Here is a 27187-nt window from a genome sequence, read left to right as displayed (position 1 = left end):
GCGGGGCGCTGGGCCTCCGCCGCCACCGCAGCCCCCTCGGGAGCGCGAGGCTGCGCGGCGGAGCCCCGCCGACGAGGACGACGACGAGGAGGAGCGCCGAGCCCCCGGCCATGGAGACGCGGTGAGTGCGGCGCGCCGCGGGCCGGGGCTCGCCCGCCGCGGGGCCACCGCGTCGCCCGGGGGCCTCGGCCCTTCCTCCGCCGGTGCCCCCGGCAGGCGGGAGGCGCTCGGCGGGGAAGGGGGCGACTAGGCCCCGCGCGGCCGGGAAGCCCGGACCCCGGGCCTGGGACCCGCGCGGGTGCCCTTCGCGCTCGTCCCGGGCGGGGCCGAGCGTGCCTTCCTCCCCGGGGCCCTGCGTGCCCATCCCGGAGGGAGGCGGGCGACGCTTGTTTGCGGGCAGCCTCGGCTCGCCGGCGCCGCAGACCGGCTCCCGCAGAGCCACCCCTGGGTGGGAAGTGGTGATGGTGGAGGTGCGGAGTGCGGGTGCCCCCCCCCCCCCGGCCCTGCCAGTCCCGGAGCAGCATTCACGCCTTTCTCGCCGGAGACGCGGCCTTTTGCGTCTTTTTCTGAGGTGAAATTTCATCACCTGCCGCTAGCTCATCCTGTCCTCCTTCTGTTGCAGCTCGTCTCCGAGGGAGGTCTGTCTTGGAGAGAGCCCCATCCCATCCTCGCCCTGCTAAGTTTCCTAGTTAAACGTAGTTTTAAAGGGATCTTTCATGGGGTTTGTCGTTCCCACCCTCAGAGAGGCAGGAAAGGTTTCCATGCCCCAGTCCTTGGAACGAAAATGTGCCGCTCCAATAGGGGACACAAATAGGGGACGGATGGGGAGAAGGATTTTAAGTCGAGCTAATTTTCCTGAGAGCAAGGGCATGCCGAAAATGAGATATATAGACTCAGTTGTAAAAGGGAAATGATTTGTTTTCTTCTGGTGATCATATAAAAAAAGTTAGTGGTTGTGGTTTGACACCTAAAGTCACGTATTGAGGTGCCTCTTGTTTATGATAAATGTGATTACAGGCTATCCTTATTTTTCTATTATATAGGGCTTACATGTACATCTGGAACTTTAATTCATGAAAAATATGGATAGATAGTAGAGAATTTGGAAGCACAGAGAGGTGCTGTATCGGCTTTCAATACGTATCTGATAACCGGAGAGTAATGACGTTTTGATGGTCAGTTATAGTTTAAAGTGAGATCATGGTGATGGTGAGTTTTTAAATTAGTATTATTTTTGGTGTTAGGTTAAGAATGCCTGACTGGTCCACTTTACAGCCAGGCATTCGTTTAAAATGTATAAAATATGTTGCTAATTACTGGAGTTACAGCCATCAGTTAACATACGTCACCTGGTGTCACCTTCCTATACCGAATGGGAATCTTCTTCGGTCTAAGGGGGTCAGCGTGGTGAGGGGTTCTGAAGATCCAGTGTGCCAGGCATTGTAGTCTTGCCTTTGTCAGCTCTTGTAGAAGCATTTCTAACTGTACAAAATTGGCTTGGTTAGATGTTTTGGTTAGTTTAGGTTTTTAAAAGTGTTAATTCTTTTCACAGTGTATCTTTAAAGACCAATATTGGAGTCAGTTGGGAGTGCTGACTAAAAAATGCGATTCCTGGTCCCCTAAATCAGAATTATGAGGATAACCATAACTCAAAGATCTTCATGTTTATCAGCTTTCCTAATTCATTCTCTCTCTTTGTCTCTCTTTCTCTTTCTCTCTCTTTCCTTCTTTCTTTCTTTTTCTTTTTTTAGTTCTTCCAAACAGGGTTTCTCAATGAAGCCCTGGCTGCCCTGGACTCACTCTGTAGGCCAGGCTGGCCTTGAACTCACAGAGATCCTCCTGCCTCTGCCTCCTGAGTGTTGGGATTACAGGCATCTGCCACCACTACTGGCACCTTTCCTGATTATTCTACTAAATTTGAACATCACTGATAAAAGTTAAAAGAGATTTGCTTAGGGGAACAAAAGTGTCAGCTCCCTAGCAAAACTATCACTCTTAAGTAGCTTACATACGGTTTTCATAGCAGCAGATAATGGTTTTGTAATGCAGATAGAAAAACTGTGTTTTGAGGGACAGCTGTGTCCGTCAATCATGGAGAGCCTGTTGTGGTAATATTAAGGAAGTCCACCTGGACATTCATCTCGGCAATTAATAAACCTCAATTTTGTCGGTAAAATGCAGTCAGATGTTATACTTAATTTGGAAGACTTTTAGAAGACAGCATCCAAAGGAAGTATTGTAATGTATAAAATTTTTGTATACAATTTTAGCTGTTAATAATATCAGGTTCTGTCTTAGGTGTTCTGGGAAATAAAAAAATGACCAAGGCTTTTGCTAGCAATTAGCTAATTGTGGAAGCAGGACAAGTTTAATTAACTGTCACAAGGCAGGGTCAGAAAAGTGTTGTAATTGAATAAAATAAGCCAGGTCTCTGCTTAGGGCTCTCTGTCTAGTGTCTTGTCCTTCAAGAGTGTGGGTAAGGGATGGGAGGTCACTCTGGAAGAGGACTTGCTTAGAATGTACAAGCCCCTCAGTTTAATTCCCAGAATTGAGGGGGGAAAAAATCACATGTAGTATTTCTTACTTTTCCAATTCCTGATTCAGTGTTTTCTTTAAAGAAATAATGGCATATGTTGCCTGGAAAGTACTAGTTTTATATTAACTCCTTAGTGAAGAAAGAACAAATGAATGAGTAGGGATGGTCCCATTCCTTCCTCTGTTGCTAAGCTACCACTTTTATTCCATTCACTAAAGTTTATTTGGCTCCTATTATGTGCTGGCCACAGACTAGCTGGTTGCAAGGTACCAAGCTTGATTAAAGATAATTGCCCGGATTTTACTTTAGGTTCTTTTGTTTGTAGGTGGTGGTTCGGATGTGTGTTGATGATTATTGGTTGCGTTGCATGATGTGGTGAGGAGATGGATATGAGCAGGAGGCCTTCTTATAGCTCCTAGAGCAATGTAACACTTTGGCCCTGAGCTGTTTATACTCTCTGGGAGTAATAGTGTCCCTCCCAGGGAAGTCCAGAGTTTCTGGGATGTGCAAGTGATCCTAGACTGTAAAGAGAAATGTTCGTTTCCATTCTTCCTTGGGAAAATAAAAATAAGAACCAGATCTCGTATATTCTGTGTGACCTCAAACTTGGTAGCCCCTCCCCCTTTTTTCTTTCTTGAGATAGTTCTACTTTTGGATTTCTTTCCTTTTTTTTTTTTTTTTTTTAATTTGATGCAGCTGGGTATGGTGGTGCACGGCTGTGATCCCGGCACTCAGGGAGGCAGAGACAGGCAGATCTCTGCGATCTCTGTGAGTTTGAGGCCAGCCTGGTGGAGTCCAGGGCAGCCAGGGCTACACAGAGAAACTCTACCTGGAAAAACAAAACAGAACAAAACAAAACAAAAAAAGAAAAGAAAAGGAAAATTTTATGTAAAGACTTTTGATTTTAACAATGCATGTATTTTTTTTTATTCTCTAGCTAGTAAACTAATATTCTGTATGCCTAGGATGTACTTGCTAATTCACCTTTAGCTTTATGTTGGTCCTTACTTTTACTTCACTATTATGTATTTGGCCTGCAGTGTGTGAATTAGTGTATAGAGTGTCATTCTTGGTATAGTTATCATTGGAAAATACTGAGTCACAGATACTGAGCAGAAATTCTTCATGTACTTTAAGAACTGAGGGGGAAAAGAGCTGAGGAATATGATTCAAAACATAGACTTTTTCTTATAATCTACCGTGATGAGAATCAGAGTTTCTTGTCTTAAGATTTATTTGTTTATGTAGATGGGCACTCTATCTGCATGTGTGCCTTGATGAAGAGGCATCACCCATGTGGGTGCTGGGAATTGAACTCAGGACCTCTGGAAGAGCAGCTAGTGAGCCATCTGCTCACTGAGCTGTCTCTCCAGCCCTGAGAGTCAGAGTTCTTATAACTCTGTGTGTGAGTCTTATAACCTTGAACAGTCTTGTTTACACTCTTTTGAATTTTAATTGACTTTTCTATAAAATGAGGCTAATACTACCCATTTTATAGAATTATTGTGAGGATTAAGTGATATGTTAATCAGAGCTTGTTACATAGCTAAATAAGTATTACTCTAGAAATTGAAAATAATTTGAGTTCTGAAAAAGTTTAAAAGATTATTAATTATTTATATAGTTTTCTGCTAGACAATAAACCTAGCATGATTGATTGCAAAGCGTTGCCAAATTAAGGATGAGACAAGTTTGCAGAATTAGTATTTTGATTATGTAGTTAATAGAATGTCTTATACTTTATCATACATTTTATTTAATGAAATAATTTGAAAATGTTATTCATAAAATATTTTCTATCTTATAAATTAGGTAGTACTTTAAATCTTTGTTTGTTTGTTTTGAGACAGGGTCTGATGTAGCCCAGGTTAGCCTAGTATTTGTGACTGTAGCTGGGGATGACCTTGAACTTCAGAGTCTTTCATTCTCCCTCCCAAGTGATAGGATTACAGTCATGAGCCGCCATGTCTCACTTAAAGTATTTTAGATAGCCCGACATACAAAACTGAACTATTGTAGAAATTTGAACAGTTTGTGTATGTTTGTATTTATACCTTTTCAGAACGTTTTGGAAAATAAGATAAAGATAAAATCTTCCAAGCATATCCATTAAAGTCGAGAAGCAGATTTTTGAGTTTTTGTTACACAAGGGAAGAAGAATTAAATGCACACTGATAGAACTCTTAAAGCAATGAAGAGTGCTTCTACAACATAAGCTGTAGAAACTTTAAAATAGAAAATGAAGAGTACATATATTTCATCCAAATTTAGAATATCAGGGACGGGTCTATTTTTTTTGTTTGTTTGTTTTTTTGGGGGGGGGTCTATTTTTTATGGTTTATGTCTTGAGATACAATTTACCCATATAAATTATAAAGTTTAATGGCTTTTACTATGTTTATGGAGTTGTGTACATGCTACTATTATCTAATTTTGGAACATTTTCATCAGTCCAAACTGGTATCCATTAGCAATCAGCCCCATATCTTCCTAATCCCCTAGCCCTGGGCAAACACTAATGTGTTTCTGTTCTAGAGGTTTTTCTGTCAGTTCTGAACATCAATGTGATGGGTTCACATTGATGTGATTGGTTTATTTCGGATAGTATAATTATGTTTTCAGGGCTTAGTACTAAGGAATCTATAGCTTATTTATTACTGTGGCTCAGCAATATTCTGTTGTATAGATGTATACCACATTTGTTCATTCAGAAATTTGGGTACCGTTTTGGTTTTGGCTGTTAGGAATAATGTTAGGGAATTTTTGTGCAAATTGTTACGAGCATGCATGCTTTCATTGCCTTCAGGATGTATATGGGAGTGGAGCTGCTAGGTCAAGAAGGAACCGTTTAACCTTTCGAGGAACGGCTTGGCTCCAGTCGTAAGAACTGGCTGCCACATCTTACGTTCTCACAGCAGGGGTGTGAAGGTTTGGTTTCTTCACGTCCTCACTAACTCTTGTTTGCTATCTGCCTTTCCATCATAACCACCTGAGTAAGGGTAAGGGGGTGGGGCTTTTGCCGGGACTCATAACTTGTTTACAGTCGTTGGGTAAATTGTTGAAGCTTTTACTTGGAGACAGATTTTCAGATTTTTTTAATGATGAGAAATGTTTTTGGCTTGAGGATAAAAGCTATGCACTTCTAGTGAGCTTACTAAGTGGAACTGGTTAGCCATATTGGGTGGTGATGGGAATGGAGTAGAGACAGCAGATTTTTTTTTTTTTTTAATCTTTGTCTGTTTGAGAAAGAATGTTACACTGTAGCCCGTGCTGGCCTGGACCTCACTATGTAGCTCAGGCAAGCCTCAAACCTTAGGGATTCACTGGTTTCAGCCTCCAAAGTGCTTGGGTTACACCTGAGCACCACCATTCCTAGTTAAGAACATTAACAAAAGGCAGGTGTGAGCCCTAGGTTTGATTTTCCTTTAACTCTGCTAAGAGCTTCCAAACATTTAGAGTCCAGGTGTATATTAGCATTCCTAAGCACCCAGCTCTGATAGATTTTTAATGCCTGCCATTACCTATCTCTGATATATACTTTATATAAATGTAAATTAATTGCTGGAGATGGTGTGAACACCCGTAATCCTAGCATTGGAGAGGCTGAGTCGGGAACGTTGGGAATTGAAGTCCAGCCTGGAATGTGCAGTGAGACACTGCCTCAGGCAAAACCAAACCTATTGCTCATTGTTCTTTATTCTTTTGCTTAGAATATTGCTCTGTATTTTAGTCTGCATTCTATTAAGTTTTGGGTGACATAGTTTAACAACAATAAATTGGCTACTATTTTAAAGTTTTTTTTTTTTTCAAACAAGTTAGGAAATACTGCAGGGCACCATTGTCTTAGTGTGAAAGTACAAGTTTGGAATCTTAATTACACACCGTACCTGCCATTTTCCCACGTTAAGATAACCTTTGGGGACCTTGGTAAGATGTAAAACCAGCCTGATGCAAGAGGATCATGAGTTTGATAACACCTGGTCTACGTGGTAAGACCCTATTTCTGGAAGCTAAGGGCTGGAGAGGTAGCTCAGTGGTAAGTGCTTTTCCAGTATTCGAAGGCCCTGGGTGGTTCCTAGCACTGGAAGGGCCTCACTGCAGGGCCTCCTGCTGCTGCCTCTGTACTGAGAAAAAGACTAGCCCTGCTCTTCAGTTGCCTTGAGTGCCAGAGTTTCCGTATAAAGTTATAAAAAGAGCCTTTTTGGTGGGACACATGAAAAGCGTTTTAAAAAGTTTTGGAAGGAGGGACAGGGCCTCACATTGTAGTTACACTAGAATTACAGGCGTGAGCCACCACTCCGGCACAGGTGTGTATTTTTGTGTGTAATATTGTCTGGTTCTCTTAACTTCTCATGGTTAAATGGTATTTTCTCTGCTAATATTTCTTTTATTTAAATAGGAGTAAAAGTATATGGTTTCTAATTATTTTATATCTATTATTTATTCTGTTTTTTTTTTTTTTTTGTTTGTTTGGTTTTGTTTTTTTCCTCGAGACAGGGTTTCTCTGTGTAGTCCTGGCTGTTCTGGACTCTTTGTAGACCAGGCTGGCCTTGAACTCAAGAGGTCTGCCTGCTTCTGCCTCCTGAGTGCTGGGATTACAGGTGTGTGCAACCACGCTGAGCTTTTTTTATCATGTGATTAGTATTTCTAAAGGTGACTTGAGTGAAAGATAGATGGCATTAATTGACTCCAGGCTATGAGATAAACTGAGTGTGTGGAGATGAAAAATTGGGAGTGGTAGGCAGCTGGGAGTTACTGATTAATATGCAAGTCCAAAACAAAGAAATTGTGTTTTGTAGTATATTTCATTTTATATTGTTTTTTTAAATTGTTGGTGTTTTGTTTTTTTGGTTTTTGATTTTGGGTTAGTTTTTCAAGATGGGGTTTCTCTGTGTAGCCTTGGCTGTCATTGAACTTACTCTATAGACCAGGCTGGCCTCGAACCCAGAGATCCACTTGCCTCTGCCTCTAGAGTGCCACCACCACTGGCTATACTGTATTTTAAATTTTTATTTATTTTTATTTTATGCGCATTGGTGTTTTGCTTGCATGTATGTCAGATGAGGGTGTCAGATCTTGGAGTTACAGACAGGTGTGAGCTGCCATGTGGATGCTGGGATTTGAACCCCGGTCTTTGGAAGAGCAGATCTTAACTGCTGAGCCATCTCTCCATCCCCCATATATTGTATTTTTCAAACAAGTTTTTCTTGTAATTGATTAAGATAGTATGTGTCTGAATAAAAAAACTTGAAATTCTGAACATTCATTTGTGGCTGAGGTCTCTTCTGTCTCTAGCTCATATCTTCTTTCTTTTACTTCTGCTTATGAGAATGTGTATCTAGTTGAGAAAAATGCATGTAGAGCTATGCTGTGTGGAAATAGATCATCAATAGCTTGAAATAATGAAAGTTTTCATATTGCTTGTAATATGAGAATTAGTAATTGAAACATGTCCCAAGCAGGTCTGTGAAGTTTGTGGAAAGGGGGAATGTACTACTACATTCAAAAATGATTAATGCATTTTTATGTCAGGATTTCTATACCTTCGCACTGTTAAGGTATTAGACTCATGTTGACAAAAGTAGAAAGGTGTTGCTTTGGCTAACTGGAAAGCTGACTTTCTTTTCCTTGTTAGCTTATTTTAGATACCTTGGTTAATTGAATATTGACTTTGGAAAGAAATTATTTCAGGCTAGGAATGCGCAAGTGTATTCCCTGGGAACAAGGGAATGTTCTCTAATCATGTAAATTTGGGTTTTCAGCATTCTGTATTGATCAGGTACCGATTTGTAAAACGCATTAGTATTTCAGAGACTGAGGAGTGGAAATGAACTAGCTGAAATTTGTTCAGCCATATACTATTAAAGCTGGGCTATTCCTCAAAAGGTTAAACAGTGTTACTATTTGGCACAGCGATTCTATTCCTATATGTATCCCAAAGGAAATGAGCTTATGTGTGTATGTAACAGTCTGTACACAAACATTCCTAACATTATTCATAATAGCCCCAAAGTGAGAGGTGTTAATATGCCTTCCACTGACCCAGCTCAACTTTTACCTGTTTCTATAAAGCCTCATTGTCACAATATTCATGAATATTTGAACTCTCAGTTGAAAAGCTCTCATTACTTCTTTAGCAAATTCATTTTGTTGTTTACTGCTCCTATTAGGAAGTTTTCTTTTATGTTTTGCAAAACATCTGCTTTTCTCTAGTGTGCATCCTTTTGTTTTGCTCTCTGAAACTCTGCAGAATAAATCATTACTCTCTTAACTTCTAAAGATGTCAAAATAATATCAAAATAATGCCTCCTAGTGCAGTAATTCAGAACACAGGCTCTAGCGTTGGATTCAGTTAATGAAGTTTTCTGTGCCAGACCTTTCCCCCTGTCAGATAGGAGCAGCAGTAATTCTTCCGTGAGTTATGAGATGATCCAGCCTGTGTAGAGACAGGTTCCTTAAAAGGTAGGCTCTGGAATGGATTTAATAGGATAAAAAGAAATTGGGGCGGGTAGAGGGGAATGGGAAAGAAAGGGGAAGGACCCGCTTTTACACAGATCTGAAAAACCTTAGCCAACTCTGGAACACAAGCTGGCAGCAAGAGTATAGAGTACTATGCTGTGCAGAGGTGCACAGATTCTACTGCCCCCATTGCGTGGAGGCACTGTTCGCCCTTGACAAGCATGGCCTTGATTGGGCAGCTGAGTGCCAAGTAAATGCCACTGCCATTTCCTGTGCTAAACTGACTCTGATATTCAAACACTTTCCAGAGCAGCGGCTCCAGCATCCCTGGACTCTTCCCAGTGGGAAAGGTACAAGGAGGTTGTTGAGATAGGTTTCAGCCCCCACAGCTGTAACTGATCTTAGGCTACAGTAATTTTCACCACCTCCTCTGCTGTTCAGTCTAAATAAGTAGTCCTTGCTCTCAGCTGTCATTTCTCCCAGTCCTGGCTGCTCATTAATAGTATGGCCCAAACTTTGATTTCTGAGGGGTCAGAGAGCCATGCTTTCTCAGGAAGGAGTGTCTGCTTTTGTGAATTTATAAAGTTAGTCAGGAGATTATACAGTTGTCACTATACTGAAAATCTACATTCCGTGATGACCTTTTCTTGTTTCTATTTTGTAAGTAGCTATGCTTCCTGCTGAAGAGGAGGGTTAACTAAGGCTGCGCAGGTTGTTACTCCTTTGCTGCCTCCTGGACGCAGGGAGTCCCAGTTGTGAGTTGTCGTTCAGTGTAGTCTTAGCGTCTCCTAATTTCTATTGCTCTGATAAAACACTATCAAAACTAATGAGGAATGGAGTTATTTGACTTGCACTAATAGTCCATCATTGAGGGAAGCCAAGGCAAGAGCTAGGGCAGGGAGCAGAGAGTGAAACAGAGACCATGGAGGAATAGTGTTTACTGCCTTGCTACTCCTGGCCTGCGCAGTTTGCTTTCTCACCCACTCCAGGACCTCCTGCCTTGAGATAACACTGCCCTCAGCAGACTGGGCCCTTGCACACTAATCATCAACCAAGAAAGTGCTCCACAGGCCTGCCTATAGGCCAGGTGATGGGGACATGTTTTAAAGGAGGTTCCTTCTTGGATGATGCTAGCTTGTGTCAAGCTGACTGAAAACTAACCAGCATGGTCTAGCAAGGGAAGCGTGCCACTTGTGGTGAGAGAGCCGGCACTAAAAGCACAGTCTTCCAGTGGGTGACTGGAAATTATGATGGTGGAGATGTTTTTATCTTCCACCTGTTTCTAAGACTATGTGATCCTGCTGATGGGAGTTCAGCTCTGAATTAGTTTACGTGCCACACGCTAGAGCAGAGGCTCCCAACCCCTGGGTCGTGACCTCTTTACAGAGGTCACATGTTAGATATTTACCATCCATACAGTTGCAAGACTGTACTTATAAAGTAGCACCGAAATACCTTTGTGGTTGGGAGGCACCACAGCATGAGAACCTGTGCTAATGTGTGGCCGCCTTGGAGGTTCAGAAGTGCTGCGTGGGAGAATCTAACATGTTCCTTCCCTGAGTGCTCCTTCCCTGAGCTGGTGCGTCAGCTGGGCTTCCAGGAGGCCGTCCGTGCTCTGCTGGAATGGGTAATGTTTGTTGTTTATTTTGTGTTGTGTTAAGACAGGGCCTCACTGTGCAGCCCTGCTAGCCTAGAACTCTCATGTACACCAAGCTGTCCCTAAACTTACAGGGATCTCTCTGATTCTTGGTTTTTGCTCCCCAGTTCCTTATTTTGGGGGTTAAATGTCAATAGATGGAACCTTGGGGAGCATACTGAGGTCACACCCAAACCAGAGTAGGTGCTGTGTAAGCCCTATGCAGTGGTGCTGGTTTGGCTCTTACTGCTGGAAAGGCAGACCCGTACATGTAATAATTGTCTGTTCCTGTGAGACTCTGTAACTGGTTGTCGCGGTTAGGCTGCTTTTGTCATCCAGACACACACGAGGGTCATCTAGGAAGAGAGAACCTCAGTGAAGAGAAGTGTCTCTCTCAGACAAGCCTCTAGGCAGGTGTGAGGGCATTTTATTGATTAACAATTGATGTGGAAGGGCCCAGTTCACCTTAGGTGGTACATCCCTGGGCAGGTGGTCTTGGATTGTATAAGAAAGCAGGCTGAGAGCAAGCCAGAAGGCGTTCCTCCATGGTCTGTGCTTTCGTTGCTGCGTCCAGGTTCCTGCCCTGACTTCCTTCATGGTGGAGCTGTAAGCTGTAAGATAAACTGCAAGTTGCTTTTGTCGTGGTCTTTCTCATAGCAGTAGAAACCACACTAAGACACTAGCCCTTCTGAGGTAGAAAGGAGCAGGGCAGTCAACTTTCCACTAGCTCATTGATTGAAATTTAGTGCTATATTGGGAGCTTGGCAGTATTTAGAATTGGGTGTAGTAAATGACACCTTTTTTTTTCTTTCTTCCTTCTCCATTTTACCTGTTCATTCATGTCTTCATCATGCCAGTTCCGAGGTGGCATGTGTCAGTTGAGTCATTTTGTACATTTGGTGGTTCAGTGGCCCTTCTGCAGCAGAAATTAGATGCTTTCTGGTAAGCATAACACAGGAAACAGATTTTCATGCTTTGTGCTCAGTTCCTTGTGATCATTCAGTTGTTCCTTTTCCATCCAGTGTTTCTCTGTAAACGCCTCAGGCCAGTTGGCCACTCTACTTGCTGTTGTCTATACGTGTGTGTTTTCAACCCACTTTTCTTTCTACAGAATTTCATAACCACATGCATCATGAAACTCCTTTAGGGAGTTAGGGAGGTTTTCTTTTCCGGTGTCAAGGCTGCCCTTAAGCTATAGTGAACCCACCTTTTGCTCTCAGCTTGCATTCATATTCTGAGCTTTAGTTTTTCCCCCTATCCTTTGTGTTGATCTGTAGGATCCCTAAATAACTGTAGGTGCGAGCTGACGCAGTGCCCGGATGATGGTGGTGTGTGTCAGGGAAGTCCTGGCCGCTTGCTTATGTGGCTTATGTCCGTTAGTTCTTTTTCATTCCAGTCTTCATATACTGTTTCCATCTTAGAGTGGGTCCCTGCTGAGTGCAAATGCTGGAGGGGCCTGGTAAACAGCTTATTATGAAAAGTTATGAATGCTTGGCCAATGAGCAAGCATTCTGTCTCGTACCAGGATACTGGGAGCTGCTGTTCTAATGGCAAGAAATTTTACAGAATTTCATCACCTGCATTGTGGTTCCAATTCATTTCCCCATATGCACTTGATAGCTTAGCAGTGGGTCTCAACCTGTGGGCCACAACACTTGGGGGAGTCAAGCAGCTCTTTCACAGGGTGACCTAAGACCATCGGAAGACACAGATGTTTACAGTGCAGTTCGTAACAGTAGCAAAATTATAGTTATAAAGTAGCAGTGAAAATAATTTTATAGTCGGGGGTCACCACAACACCAAGAACTGTATTAAAGGGTCTCAGCGGATGTGCTTAGTACGGATGCAACTTTGTGTGCCAAGGTGGGTTGGTAAGGGTGCTCCTCTTTTCTGAGAGGGGGAGGGGCAGAGGGGAAAAGGATGGGGAGACAGGAAGGAAAGGAGGGAGGGGCTGTAATTGGGATATAAAATGAATAAATGAATAAATTTAGTAATTTTTTTAAAAAAGGGTCTCAGCATTAGGAAGGCTGGGAACCACTGGCTTAGGGACTGCTTGCAGTAAAGCCTGGAATTCTGCAGAGCTGGTTTCCCCTCAAAGCTGGTAACCTGTCGTGCGCTATCCTCTACAAAGTGTGTTGCCTTTGGAATCTAAGTCCACTGGTCACTGGGGGGACGGGCAAGCAGCAGCAGCTTGACTTGGAGCACTGGCATGGTCCTGACACTGGACTCCTGCAGCTTCCCTGACATGACAGAACCCTGAATACTGTCACGAAATGTAGCTGTGAACCCCTCATGCATAGACTCAGCTGACTGTACATCAGAAATATACAGAAAAAATGTGCCTGCACTGAACATGTTTTTCTTTCCTTGCCGTTATGCTCTGTGACAGCACAGCTATTTCCATATCATTTATATTGTGCTAGGTGCTATGAATAACCTAAAGATGACTTAACAGGTAACAAGATATATGTAAATTATGTGTAAATACTATACACCATTTTATAGAAGAAATTTGAGTATCAAGAATTGGGCATCCATAGAGTTTGCTGTCCCAAAGAGACTAGAACCAACCCCTCATCAAATGAAGAGAAAAGTTTTTTCTCCCATCCCTTGGAATGTATTTATCTTTCAGGTCATTCTGCATGTTGGCCATTTCATTGGCATGCCATTGATGTTAAGGACAAATTTATTCTCTCTCAGTGTTTGTTTCTTCAGATGGTAAGGGTGTATGTGAACCAGTGGGTCTGATTGACAACTGGCTCAGGTTCCGGACTAGGGGCTACTGGATCTTTCCTCTAACTTGTTTTGAGTGTGTATACTTAGCAGCACTGTGATTGACTTTTCTCCTAGTGACACTATCCCATTAACTATCTGCACAGGTCTCCGAGGACGTAGCGCGTTAGTTATCACCCACCTGTCGGCCAGTATGCTAGATTCTCGACTAATGTTGCCACCTGTGTGCTATTGCGTCAGTGTCCTCATTCCTGTTCTCGTCAGTGAGCCAGACCCTGACATCATATTTTAGATGAGAACCACTGTCTGACTTGTTAGTGATGTCGTTGCTGTCATTGCCTCTCTAACTGTGCTCTTGATGGCCTTGGTGAATGGTCTGACCTTCCATAATATAGCAACTCTCTTTTCTTGTCCTGTCTTCCACTCTACCCTGTCAGTTCAGCCATTTCACTTTTTTCCAGGCTTCTAAGAGCCGTCCTAGCCACAAGGTTAGACCATCACTTAAGTCTGTGTCACAGATAGTACCTGAATCTTGAGCCAGTGTCTTCTTTGTCCTCTACTCCTCTCGCCCACTCCCTCCCTCATAAACTTTACCTCAGCCTATTGTTTCGGCTTCTTTGATAATTGGTATTAAAAATATAACCCGTGAATGCCCTGCATCCTGCTGGTTTATGCTGGCTAGTTCTTGCAGTTCCTTTGGAATAGATATTCTTTGTTCTTCTTTTTTCAGGCTCAACATATCCTTCTCAGAGGTAGCATTAGCACTATCATGGCTGCCAGAAATTAAAAGGAGAGCAGATCTAGGGAGAAAAACATGTTCCTTGGAGGAGGAGGACGGTTGTGAACGCCTTCTCTGGGGAGATACAAACACATGATGCAAACAAGTGTCTACTTCCTTATGAAGTCCCAGGGACAAACCAAAGTCTTACTTGCCGAGCCAGTGAGTTTCCTGGGCTTACTTCCAGAGCATGGGTGACCCTCGAGGCCACCTGAAAGGTTTACCCCAGCATGAATGATGACTTCCTTCAGGGACAGAGTTCTGCTTTCATACTCTGGGACCTCTTGAGCCCATAGGGCAACATACACTCACTTGAGAGTTACATGTGTGTGGTTGGGAGGTACAGTAGAGAGTGAATGGACTCGCAGGTGAGGCTCACTGACTCCCTACCCCCCCCCTTTGAGGGAAGGTTGACTGCCAGAATGCTGGAGAGTGTCCGTAAGTAGTTACGGCTGCTCTGATGAAGATGGCAGCTCTTGTGATAGGAGGCTAGCGTTCTGCAGCTAGGACAGAGGCCTCGGAAATGGAGTCCCACAGCGCAGGAGTGCTAGCTCATCCCTGTAGAGTTGGAGGATTCAGAGAAGAATGTCACTAAGTCAGTCACCCGAGGGTCACTGACTTAGGTACCCCTGCCCCACCTTCAGAGTGTGCATAACATATTTGCCCATGGTGAACATTTTCTTCTCTTTAAACAGTTGTCTGAAATGCCTGGCTTTACTGTGTTTTGCTGCTTCCCCACTGTAGTGATAAGGATCTTCTGTGTGCTACCGAACAGGCCTTAGTTTTCGGTCATTTTGTTAGTGGCTCTCTCTGGGGAGTCAGTGCAGCAGAATAGCAAAGCTCGTTCCATTGTCCTTGTAACTCACACTTTTCAGACTTTTCCGTCTAAACACCAGAGAATGCCTTTCTGGGAACATTGTCTGAAGTCACATCTGTGAAAGTGTTATTGCTTGGACCACCAGCTTGTGCCAAGGACTGTCCATGCATGTCTCATGTCCCACCTGGCATGAGGTTCCCATTGCCAGTAGGATGGTAAGTGATCTGGTTTCCAGACCTCATTTTACCTCCTGCTTTCTCAGCCCTTGTTTGTTGTCAACTGTGTCCACTCCAGCTTTTAGGAAGTAGCTGCTGAGACAGAATCAGAAATATAAGACGTTTATGCAGGAGGGGAAGCCTCCTGAACAACGGATGGGAGAGGTGGTGGACGTATGAGGGAGAGATAGAGTGCCGTGTAGATCTAAGTTTCCACGACCAAGCAAAGCCATGGGATCAAAAACTGAGAGGAATTTTGTGTCATGAGAAATGGCCAGTTCTTGGTGCCCATTACTGTTGACCAGTCATTGGCTGGGGCTGCGCTGGAAAGCTTGAAAGCAGCGATCGGATCCTAAAGGGTCGATGAATCCTGGAGCGGGTGGCTGCCCAGTACTTACTGGCACGATTTTCCATGAAGGTTAGAGCAAGTGGCACCCTTCCATCTGTAAGTACCAAGCGGCTGTTAGGTACTAGTGCTGTAACGATTGCCTGGTTGTGTTTTCCTGAGTTGCTTTCGTATTTGATAAGTAAAACCTTTTCTAGATACTATCATTTTGTCATTATTTTCTCTTTAATATGCTTATCAATGTGTGACATGAGTTTTCTACTTGGAACTGAAAAGGCATTTCAGTTGTGGCTGCCACATAGTAAGTACTTAGTGAATGTTGATTGAAATGTACTGTTCCATTGACCAGTGTGCACACATGCGCGCGCACACACACACACACACACAAACACACACACACACACTCTTCCAGTGTTTAAGATTGAACTTAGGACCTTTCAAGTGCTCGGCAAGCACTTTACCACTGAGCTTTATTACAGCTCTCTTTTTAAACATTTATTCTGAGATCAGAGTTCACAAAGTTGCTAGGGCTGGTTTTGAACTCATTCTGGACAGGCAGGCTTTTAATTTGGCCTTCTGAAAAGCTGGGATTACAGCTAGTAGGCTCTACCTGTCCACAGAGAATATGAAAGAATTAAAATGTAATAGACTTAACAATTACATTGCTTCGTCAAATCAAGGGAAATGGACTCCCTTGTCTCTCTCCTGAGCTGAGCATTCTGGAGAGACAGTGAAGGGTATGGCTGCTAGAATGCTCTGGCATTGCCCGCTTGCTTTGTCCTTATGTACAAGCAAGTTGTACCAGCTCTTATTTTTGCACCTGTGTGTGCCCTAAAATGAACATAGCAAGACACTGTGTTGTAGTGTTCTTAGCAGACATGGTGTTAGCAGAAGTAGTTTAGGGCTCCTGGGCTGCACTTCAGATGGAATCTAAACTCATCACATTGTTTGATACTCCTAGTCAGCTGAAGAGTGTTCTATCTTACGAGATCACCTAACCTGTTTGCACATTTCTGTCAAGTCAACAGCCGTAGGTTAACCTCTATTGAATGGTTGACTCATTTAACATTTCATATAGCTCCACATATGGGTGCTCTGTGTCCATGCACGTGTGTCCACCACATGTGGCCGCGGCTCCAGAGACCAGAAGAAGGCCTCAGAGTTCCTGGAACTAGAGTTGCAGATTGTTCTGAGCTGTCCTGTGGGTGCTGGGAACTGAACCCTGGTCTTCTGGAAAAGCAGCCAGTGCTCTTAACCACTGAGCCATCTCTTCAGACAAGTTGGAAAAGTTTTTTTAAATTTTATTTTATGTGTATGGGTGTTTTTCCTGGATCTATGTCTGTGTCTCACTTCTGTGTCTGGTACCCACAGGAGCTAGAAGAGGGTGTCAGATCCCTTGGAATCTGAGTTTCAGACAGCTGTGAACCATCATTTATGTGCTGGGAATCAAGCCCAGTGCTCTTAACCGCTGAGGCACTTCCTTTGCCCCTGAAAAGTTTGAATGATACCATTTCTTTTGGGGTGCACCGCAGTATGTGGGTGTTCGTGCCTGTGGAAGACAGTTGGTTGAATTTGGAACTTACTGATTGGTTAGGCTGGCTGGCCAGTGAGCTCCAAGGATTCTGTGGCTTTTTTTGTTTGTTTGTTTTGTTTTTCAAGACTGGGTTTGTTTGTATAGCTTTGGCTGTCCTGGAACTAGCTTTATAGGCCAGGCTGGCCTCAAACTTACAGAGATCTGCCTGTCTCTGCCTCCTTAAACATTGGGTGTATGACACCTCCAACTGGATCCTGTAATATTCTCGGGTTGAGTTTAGTTGTTTTTTTTTTTTTTTTTTATTTTTTTTCCCCCCCCCCCCCCCCCCATCCGAACACATGATTTCTCTGTGTAGTCTTGGCTGTCCTTGACTCTCTTTGTAGACAGGCTGGCCTTGAAACACAGAGATCTGCCTGTCTCTGTCTCTTGAGTGCTAGGATTAAAGGCGTGTGCCACATCGCCCAGATAGGGGTGGTTTTTTTTAAGTTGTTTTTGAAACAGGCTCTTCTCTAGCTCTGGCTGATCTTGAACTTGCTATGCAGCTGAGACTGTCCTACACACCTGACCCATCTGCCTCTGTCTCTCGCGTGTTAGGGTTATATGCATGTGCCACAGTTCCCAACTCTTAAAAATTGTTTTTAGAGCTCCTCTTAGAAAAAGGCAAATGAGGGGCTGGAGGTAGGGCTGCTCTTTCAGAGGACCCGGGTTCAATTCCCAGCTCACACGTGTCTGCGACTCCAGCTCCAGAGCTTCTGACACCTTCACATACACGCAGGCAAAACAGCAATGCACGTAAAATATTAAAAAGGAGGGGATGCCAAATGAATTTAGGGTTGGTGGAACATTTTCCTCAGGCTCTTGAAAGTAGTTAGAAGTTACTGTTTGTATTGGCCCGGTGCAGTTTGTCATTTCCTATTGCATAGATGTTTTCTGTGTGGGGTTTGGGAATAGTTCACCAGTGAAATGAGAATGGATCATTTTAATTTAGTGTAAACCTTATTTAAGGAAAATTAAAATTCTGTCAAATCCAATGTGAAAAATAAAGACAAAATAAGTTTGTGTTGCAGATTAGAGTCTTTGTAGTTGCAAATACTGAAGTAAATGTCGACGTTCTTTTATGTTGAAATCTTGTTGTATTGAGCGTTGCAGAACACAGTATGTAGTTGGCCTGATTTGGCCCTCTGTAAAGTCCTCCCTCTCATCTGCCACTCTTCTCTGCTGTTTCTTATCTTGCAGTTTCTTCTCTTTGGAGCGCTGTTTCCCAGATAGTCACAGGCTTGTTTCCCAACATTCATGTCTTGAGATCTTGAGATAACTGTTATTCTCACCTGATTGATGGCTGTCACCTGGCTGCCCCTTGTAGCTCCCACCCCTTTCTTTCTTTGTCTCCTTAGAATAGCATGGGAAAAATTTCACATGCCGGTCTCTTATTTTCCGTTTCCTCCCATTACATGTCCCTCACAAGGGTCATGTTCTGGCTGTTTACTTGACATCTCATTTCTAGTACTTAGATTTATGCTTATAATGCATAGATGCCCAAGCATTGAGTCCATGAATAGTTCTATAAATCTGAATTATATGGAGGGTTTTACCATAATTATTTGTAGTGAGATTCAATTGAAAAGCTTGTTATTCTGAAATATTTGTACCGTGGAACCCATGGGAAACCCTTATTCTGTTGTTGAATGGATTTGCCATCCAAGAAAGCCTATTTTTGTTAATGGTAGAAGAATTCTGGTTTTCTTTTTCTTTCACTGCAGGTAATCCACCTCTACCTCTACCTCTCAGCTATATATATCCTTGGCTTTACAACAGAATAAGATGTAAAGAAACAGACAAGACTTAGTGATGATTTTCTGTATGTGTGCAGGCACATGTGCACACGTGTGTGGAAGACAGGATAATCTCAGGTGTTGCTCTTCAGTTGCTGCCTGAGTGTGTATGTGTGTGTGTTTGATGTCTAGGCCTAGATGATTTGGGTGTAGAGTGAAATGTTTAATTTGGAGAAGGATGTGGAGATAATGTGAGGTTTTAGGAGGACAGACTAGGTTAAGGGAAATTTAAAGCTGGAATAGATGAGACCATCTCGAGAAGATAAAGAGCACAGAGATTCTATGGGAGAGAACATGGAACTGTAGAGAGTTACGGTTAAGAAATGCCACAGACCTGTAATCTCAGCTGCATGGGAGGTTGAGGCAGAAGGATTGTGTCTTAGTCATTGTTCTATTGCTGTGAAGAGTCATCATAACCAGAACAATTCATATAAAAGAAAGCATCTAGTTGGGGCTCGCTTAACAGTTTCAGAGGTTTAGTCCATTATCATCATGGCGGTGAGCATGCCGAACACTCAGTGTACACGGAGCAGTAGCCAGGAGCTGCATTCTGATCCACTGTCTGATGTGGGGGTCAGTGACCCTGGCATGGGCTTTTGAAACCTCATCCCCCACCCCAGTGACACATTTCCTCCAAGGCCACACCCACTCCAGCAAGGCCACACCTCCTAGTCCTTCTCAGATAGTGCCACTCCTTGGTGCCTAAGCCTTAAAATATATGGACCTATACGGCCCATTCTTATTTGGACCACCACAGAGTGTAAGTTCAAGGTCTTCCTCAGGAGTCACATTGGGTCTGGGGATATAACTCAGTGGAGGAACCCTTGTTCTAGATTCAGTCCTCAGCAGAGAGGTAGGGAGGGGCCAGACGAAGAAGAATTTTAAAAAGGAGCGGGCAGTTGTGTTGGTGTACAGTGCGTAGATACGACATGTGAGATTAAAGTGTCTGCTGGAGCGCAGAGTCCATGCCTGAGATCTTCTAAGTAGGGAGGCAGAAATAGCATTGCCATCATAAGTAAAGGACACCCTAGGCTCCATGACAAATACCAGGTCAGCTCGGGGTACATAGCAAGAGCCCATCTCAAAAAAATCAAACAGACCAACAACAATTTAAAGAAAAAGTATGTCTTAAAAAGACAAAAAAATGAACAAACAAAAGAAGATTGTTAGACTTGGCATTTGGGAAGTATCCTGTGACTTTGCCTAGTAGATTGGAGATGAGAAGGTAAACATGTTTTTATTTTCATTTTATTGTTTTTTATTAAAAATAATTGCATGTGTGTAGGCACCCATGTGCAGACACCACTTGTGTGCAGGTGCCTGAGGAGGCCAGAAGAGAAGGTGTCGCAGGCAGCTGTGAGCCATCTGACATGGGTGCTGGGAACCAAATTCAGGTCCCCTGAGAAGCAGCAAGTGCTCTTATCCACTGAGTTATTTCTCTAGCCCCCCCAAAAAGTTTTAAGTGCTTGGTTAAAAAAAAAAATTCAAAGGCTGTTGTTGAAAATTAAAAGTATTGAGCTAAATAATGTTCATTAGTCCTATAGTTATTATGGTAGTATCCATAATAACTATCCTCATCAGTAAGACACAGATACCTGTTAGATTTTACAGTTGCCTTATACACCTTGGGCTGGGCAGATAATTCCATCTGTGCTATCTCAATAACCTCCCCACCCACCTCCCAGCCCCCATCCAATGCCATCTGCTTTAACCACTCCAAGGCTGGCCTATCTCCCATGCATAGTGTCATAAATACTTGTTTAACCATCATCAGGATTGCTCCTTTCCACATTACTTTTGGAGTCCTTCCTCCCACCACATGCGGTTCCTTTTCCACACTCACCCATTGTGGCTTTCTTCTCTCTTCCTCTCTTCCTGTCTGTCTGTCTCCTATCCCCAAAGCCCAGGAACCTTAGCCACACCTACCTCCTTCTGCCCTGCCCAGGTACTGGCCTTTTTGTTAATTAATCAGGAACAATGTCTTAGGCAGGTTTACACAGCAAGGATAGGTGTATCTGGACAGTAACCAGATCTTGAGGCCCAGTAATTAGCATCAAAATACAAGCGTCAGACCAACCCCCAACAAAAGAGCAATAACTAGATATATGAATTGAAGATTTGAATGTTTGTTATCAAAAGACAGATAAGCATGATTGCAAATCTCTGAAGGAAGAATTTGAAGACAAGATTGCCAAGTATTCAGTGCGTGTTGGAAAGTAGATTGTTTCAAAATTAGTATTCCAATGTGTACTGGAAGATGTAGTAATCTGAGTTATGAACACATGACATAGGTTTTTGTTATAACTTGTTAGAACAGTATTCACCAAGAAATAGAATGTGCAAACTCGATTTTAGAAGTCTTTTGGAAATGTGAAGTCTCTACATTGGCTAGAAGAGGGAATTAAGACCTGTGCTTTGCCACTTTTCACTTTTTAAGTTATTAACTTTGTGTATTTAAAATTATACTAAGCATATTCATTACTTGATTTTCCTTTTTTCAGGATCAGACTTTTGTTGCATATATTGTTTGGACACAATAGCATTCAGCTTTTAAGATATTGCAATTGCATATTTGCCTGCTGAATTAAATGCTGTATTTCTGAGCATCTACTGTTATGGCCTACATTACATTATTGTTTCTCCTATTGGGCTGCAGGTTTCTTGTTTTCAAAGCTTTTACCATAGTTCTTGAGCATGCACAATAGATGATCATTAAGTGTCCGAGTAGACACATGGTTGAATTAATAAACTACGCGAGCTTTTATTTCTGTCTTTGCATAGCCTCAGTACTGTCCAGGGGAAGGTGTAATGTTGCTCTCAGTGAATTCCATCGATGTCTGACTTAACGAGCCTAATCTGACTTTCAGTTCATGAGCATTGCTTCCCTCTCCCCTGTTGGAAGCAGCAGTCACATGCTTTTGAGTTGCTTGCCCCCTTAGCCTCCACAGTGACTAGCAGCATCCTTTGTTTTTGAGATCGGTCTCACTGTAGCCCAGGCTGTCCTGAGATAGGAGGTAATCCTCCTGCCTTAGCGCTAAGATTATAGGTATGGAGACTTTTAAGAGATACTTAATAGAAACAACGCTTTCCTCACCAGTTATTGAGTCTTGACAATTGATCAGAAAATATTTTTGGGTTTTTGAAAATTGTGAACATCACCTGTTACATGGTAGGTGCTTTTCATTCTTTTTTTTTTCTATTTCAGTCAGCATTTTAAAAAGGGCTTATCACATCTTTTGTCTTTATAGAATAGTTTTTGAAAACTTGGGGTGGACGACAGAGAGGACGCCGTGATGCTATGTTGTGAATCTGTACCACTGTCAAGTGTCACATTGCCCTGGGGGATATTTACCTTTTGAGCCCGCAGCTTTAAATCCGGCCATTCTGTGGTTCTGTTTGTATTTCTGGCATTTCTTTAATGACAAGTGTAGGTATTTCCCTGGACTAGTGTTCTTATTATAGTTTGCTAAGAACGGTGTCAGCAAAAATGTTACATTTGTTTAAATATTATTTGTAGTATTTTAAAAATAACAGTCAAGTCAGCATGACATGTTTGTGACTTACCACTTAAATACTGTAAGGAAAATAGTTACTGAGTCCGGTTTTGGGGAAGGGAGCCAGTTTGATTCATACATTTGATGCATTAGTATAAAACCCAACTTTTTTCTGGACCGTTCAGGATGATTAATACGGGAACCAGGTCCTAAATGGTTTTATTTTTTATTTACTATTTGTTTTCTTGAGGTGAGGTCTCACTGTGTAACCCTGGCTGCCTTGAGGCTCAGTGTGTAGACCACGCTGGCCTTTAATCAGCAGCAGTTCTCCTGCCTTTTTCCCCAGGGCTGGGATGACAGGAATGCGCCACAAAACCTGATTTGGCCTTCAGAAGACTAAATAGAGGCTGGGGGAGATGGCTCAGTGAATCTGGCTGTAGGGACCTGAGTTCAACTCCTGTCTTAGCTGGGGTCTATAATGTTATGGTAAAACACTGTGACCAAAAGCAGTGTGGGGAAGAGACAGTTTATTTTACTTACCCCTCCATATCCCAGGTCATCATCAGAGGACATCGGTCAGGGGCTCAAAGTGGCAACCTGTGGGGAGAACTGAAGTGGAAGCTGGAGGACGCTGCGCTGCTTCCTGGCTGGCTCCTCCTCCCCGCCTCGCAGGGCTGGATTAAGGGCATATACAACCAAGACAGGCGCAGTTGCACATTCTTATACCGATATAATTATAGGTACTTAGTGTAGGTATTTTGATAAAATTAAAAATAAAACTGGGGGCCTATTAAGTCATAAGAAATGTTTAAATTTTGTTGCTTAGCTCTTCTAGTGTGTTCATGCTTGATTAAGCAATCAACCAAGCAAAGTCTGTTACGATGCAAGCACAATACCGTTTACTGAGCTGGGAGCTGTGCAAGTACTTCTAACCCTTCTTTAAAAATAAAGAGCTAGTACTGCACTTGCAGATGGCCCTCGTTTGGTTTCCAGCTCCTGTGTTAGGCAGCGCACAACCAAGTGTAACCTCAGCTCCACAGCCTGGCTACTCTGGTTTCAGAGGATATTTCCACTCACATGTACACACACACACACACACACACACACACACACACACACTCACCCACTCACTTAAAAAGTAAATCTTTAAAAGTTTGGTTTATCAGTCTGACATTTTAAAATATATACTTTCCTTAAAAGAATAGGTTTTTGCCTCTTAAAATTAATTTATGTGGGGCTTGGTGAGATGGCTCAGTGGTTAAGAACACTTGTTCTTGCAGAAGATCTGGGTTCTACTCTCAGCACCCACATGAGGGTTCACAACCATCTGTAACTCCAGCTCCAGAGGATCCTGTGTTCTCTTTGACCACCATGGGCACAAGGCTTACCTGTGGTTTACACACACACATACTCACACTCTGGCAAAACACCCACACAATCTCTAAAACATGGATTTATTGACTGTGAGAGGACTGTTTGCAACGTTTTATCCTATAATTGAAGACTAGTTGAAATGGTTTATAAGCTGGTGGAGAGCAAGCATTTATTGTCAAGCAGGTTGAAATTATAGTTATTCATAGCTTTAATTCTTATTTAGCTCACTGACGTGAAACTTGCTGTGTACTGGAGGGTGACCTTTAACCTCTGATCCCCCGGCCTCCACCTCAGAAGTGCTAGGACTACATGTATCACCATGCCCCATTTTGGGGTGTGTATGTCTCTGTGGAGCTGCTATTTTGGATATTTACTGAGGAGTAGGGTTCTTTTGGTCATATGGTAACTGTATATTTGTGTTTGTTGTTCTTTGTGCTGCAAGGTTTCATACCCTGAGCCTCATGTATGTCAAGCATGTGCTCTGCCATTGAGCTGTACTCCTGCTTCTATGTTCCCTTTTGAGAGACCTGCCAGACTGTCTTACCAGCACTTGTACCATTTTTTTATTCTGTAGTGAAAGTATACATCAGCAGTGCAGGATTCGTCCCTTCCCATCCTCACTGGCACTTGTCTTTCTTATGATTTCCACCTTTCAGCGCTTGTGAAGAAATAGCTTATCATGGCTTTGAGTTTATGACTAATGAATATCTTTTCACGTGTTTATTGGTTATTTGCTTATCTTCTCTGGAGAAATGTCTGTTTAAATATAAGTTCTTTATATGTAACATATTTTTTTTTATTTCTTATTAACTCAGTTTAGATATTGTGTTTAGGTTCTGTATTAGGTTTTCTAGAGTAACAGAACATACATACATACATATACACAAACACACACACACACACACACACACACACACACATTTAAAGGTTTACTAGAATGACTTACAGGTTGTGGTCTGGCTAGTCCAACAATGGCTGCTTTTGGATGGGAAATCCAAGAACCCAGTAGTTGTTGAGTCCATGGGGCGGGATGTCTCAGCTGCTCTTCAGGATTCACAGATTCACAGAATCCTGAAGAGGTAGGCTCTGATGCCAGTGAAGGAACGGTCTTATCAGTGAAGTGAGAGCAAGCAGGCCGAGAGCAAAAGCTTCCTTCTTAAATGTCCTTTTATAGGCTTCTAGCAGAAGGTATGACCCAGATTAGACATTGGTTTTCCCAGCTGGAAAGATCTGTATTAAAGGTGTGTCTTCCTGCCTCATAGACCTGGATTAGAACTAGATCTTTCAGTCGGTTGAGGTGGCACACTCCTGTAACCCCAGCACTCAGGAAGGCAGAGACAGGTGAGTTCGAGGCCAGCCTGGTCTACAGAGTCCAGGACAGTCAGGCTACACAGAAAAACCCCTTGTTTTGTTAAAAAAAACAAAACAAAACAAAATAACAAGCCATCACAGGTTCATACAGAACACTACACAAATAAAACAGCACTGAGATAATCAGCTGGATAAGGTGATAAGAGTTGCTCAAGCTCACAGTTTGGGTTTTACAATCTGTCTGTGGTTCTGTTGTTTCGGGGCCTGTAGTGAGCAGTGCAGAAGAGAGCTGCTCCCCTCCTGGTAACTAGGAAGCAGACGGGAAGGGCAGGGCTGTGGGCCCAGCATTCCTCTGAGGACATGTGACCTGGTGCTACGCCCCATTGCCTGAAGGTTCCATACCCTCCTCTGTTTCCAAGCGGAAGACTAATCTTTTAACACAGGGGCCTGGAGGAGACATTTCAGAGCCAAACTTTATTAGATATGCTCTGCAGTTATTTTCTCTCAGGCTGTGGGTTGTCTTTTCATTTCTGGGAGGTACTGTTGAACAGTTGCTTTCAATTTTGATATGGAGTAATTTAGCTTTTTCTTTTTAAACTTTTTGTTAAAAACTTTCTTCTAAGTTAAGTACAACTTATATTTTTTTCCTATTTGCTGGTTATAATTCGTATTTTCTCTTTTACTTATTTTAATTTTTTAAAATTAAAATATAATTATGTAGTCTTCCCCTTTAACCTTCCCATGCTCCCTCTCAAAGTCGTGGCCTCTTTCTCCTTAGTTGTTGCTGTTACCCACCCATCCACACATACCCATCCATAAGAATGCAAGTGCGGCCTCTCAGTCTGCTTAGCATTGCACAAGTGTGTTGTTTCAGGGCTGGCCACTGGTTTCTGGACAACTACAGAAAGCTCACCCCTGGGGAATTTTTTTCTTCGGCTCTCAGCACTGTTTAGTTGTAGTTCTTTGTCTATGAGTAGAACCCTATGAGCGGTCCCCTTTCACGTTAGCATATCTATTAGTGTTGTGGTTCTTCAGGTCTTGTTACGCAGCTGTATTGCTGAGGTGTCCTGAAGGATGCTAACCTGTCATTTCTAGGATACGCAGTCTCACAGCAGCTTTCCTGGTTCTCTGGCGCTGTGTTAGTCATGGTTCTCTAGAATCACAGAACCTATGGAGTGAATCTCTCTCTCTCTCTCTCTCTCTCTCTCTCTCTCTGCATGTATTAATTCAGATCTTGAAACACACCTTGAGAGAGAGAGAGAGAGAGAGAGAGAGAGAGAGAGACTGAATTATAGGCTGCAGTCCAGCTAATCCAACAATGTCTAGCTGTGAACAGAAAGTTCAAGAATCTAGTAGTTGCTCAGTCCCATGAGGCTGGGTGTCTCAGCTGGTCTCTGTATAACCTGGAATCCTGAAGTAGACTCCGGTGGATGTGCTAGCAAAGTGAGGGCAAGTCGTCGAAGAACAAGGAACCCTTCCTTCTTATGTACTTATGTAGGCCTCCAGCAGAAGGTGTGGTCCATATTACAGGTGTGCCTCAAGATCTGGATTAAAGGATGAGTCATCCACCTCAAGATCTGGGTCACAGGTGTGTCCTCCATGTCTGCATTGTAGTTCATTCCAGAGACAGGCAAGGTGACAACTGAGGAGAGCTATCCCAGACCCACATCATGTTTAGAAAATTATTGCTTAACCCAAGGCCATAAAATTTGTCTTGTGTTTCCTCTTAAGAGTTTTAGGTTTTACATTTAGATATATAATCAATTTTAAGTTTATCTTTTTATCAGTTGCGAAGTGCAACTTGATGTGAATATCCTGCTGGATATCCAAGCACTATCTTTTCCTCATTAAATTATTTTAATGCCTGTAGGGTTTGAGTGAGAAATGTCTTTGGCATCTGAAGAGTTTGTGGTGCTGTTTGGGGAGGCTTAAGAGGTATGGCTTTGCTGGAGAAAGTGTGTCGGGGTGGGCTCTGAGAGCTTAAGGCCCAACTCTACTCCTGGTTTATTGTCTCTGCTTGGTGCATACAGTTCAAGATCTGCGTTCTCAACATCACTCCCTGTCACAGGTCCCACCACACACACACACACACACACACACACACACACACACACACACACAC

General features: G+C 42.9%; 1 protein-coding gene across 3 annotated transcripts in view; it reads left to right on the top strand.

Annotated features, from left to right (window-relative positions):
• Positions 1-9: 9 nt before the first annotated feature.
• The window catches only part of Zfyve9 (zinc finger FYVE-type containing 9), a 128524-nt gene continuing 101346 nt past the window's right edge, over positions 10-27187 (top strand). For all 3 annotated transcript variants that reach the window (XM_055628925.1, XM_055628926.1, XM_055628924.1), the window contains exon 1: positions 10-121. The gene's annotated coding sequence lies outside the window, so the exon portion shown is untranslated. The remainder of the gene's footprint in view (positions 122-27187) is intronic.

The sequence above is a fragment of the Psammomys obesus genome, unplaced genomic scaffold, assembly GCF_907164565.1.
Source record: "Psammomys obesus unplaced genomic scaffold, mPsaObe1.curated_primary_1811, whole genome shotgun sequence".
NCBI lineage: Eukaryota > Metazoa > Chordata > Mammalia > Rodentia > Muridae > Psammomys > Psammomys obesus.
This window is presented reverse-complemented; position numbering and strand designations above follow the sequence as displayed.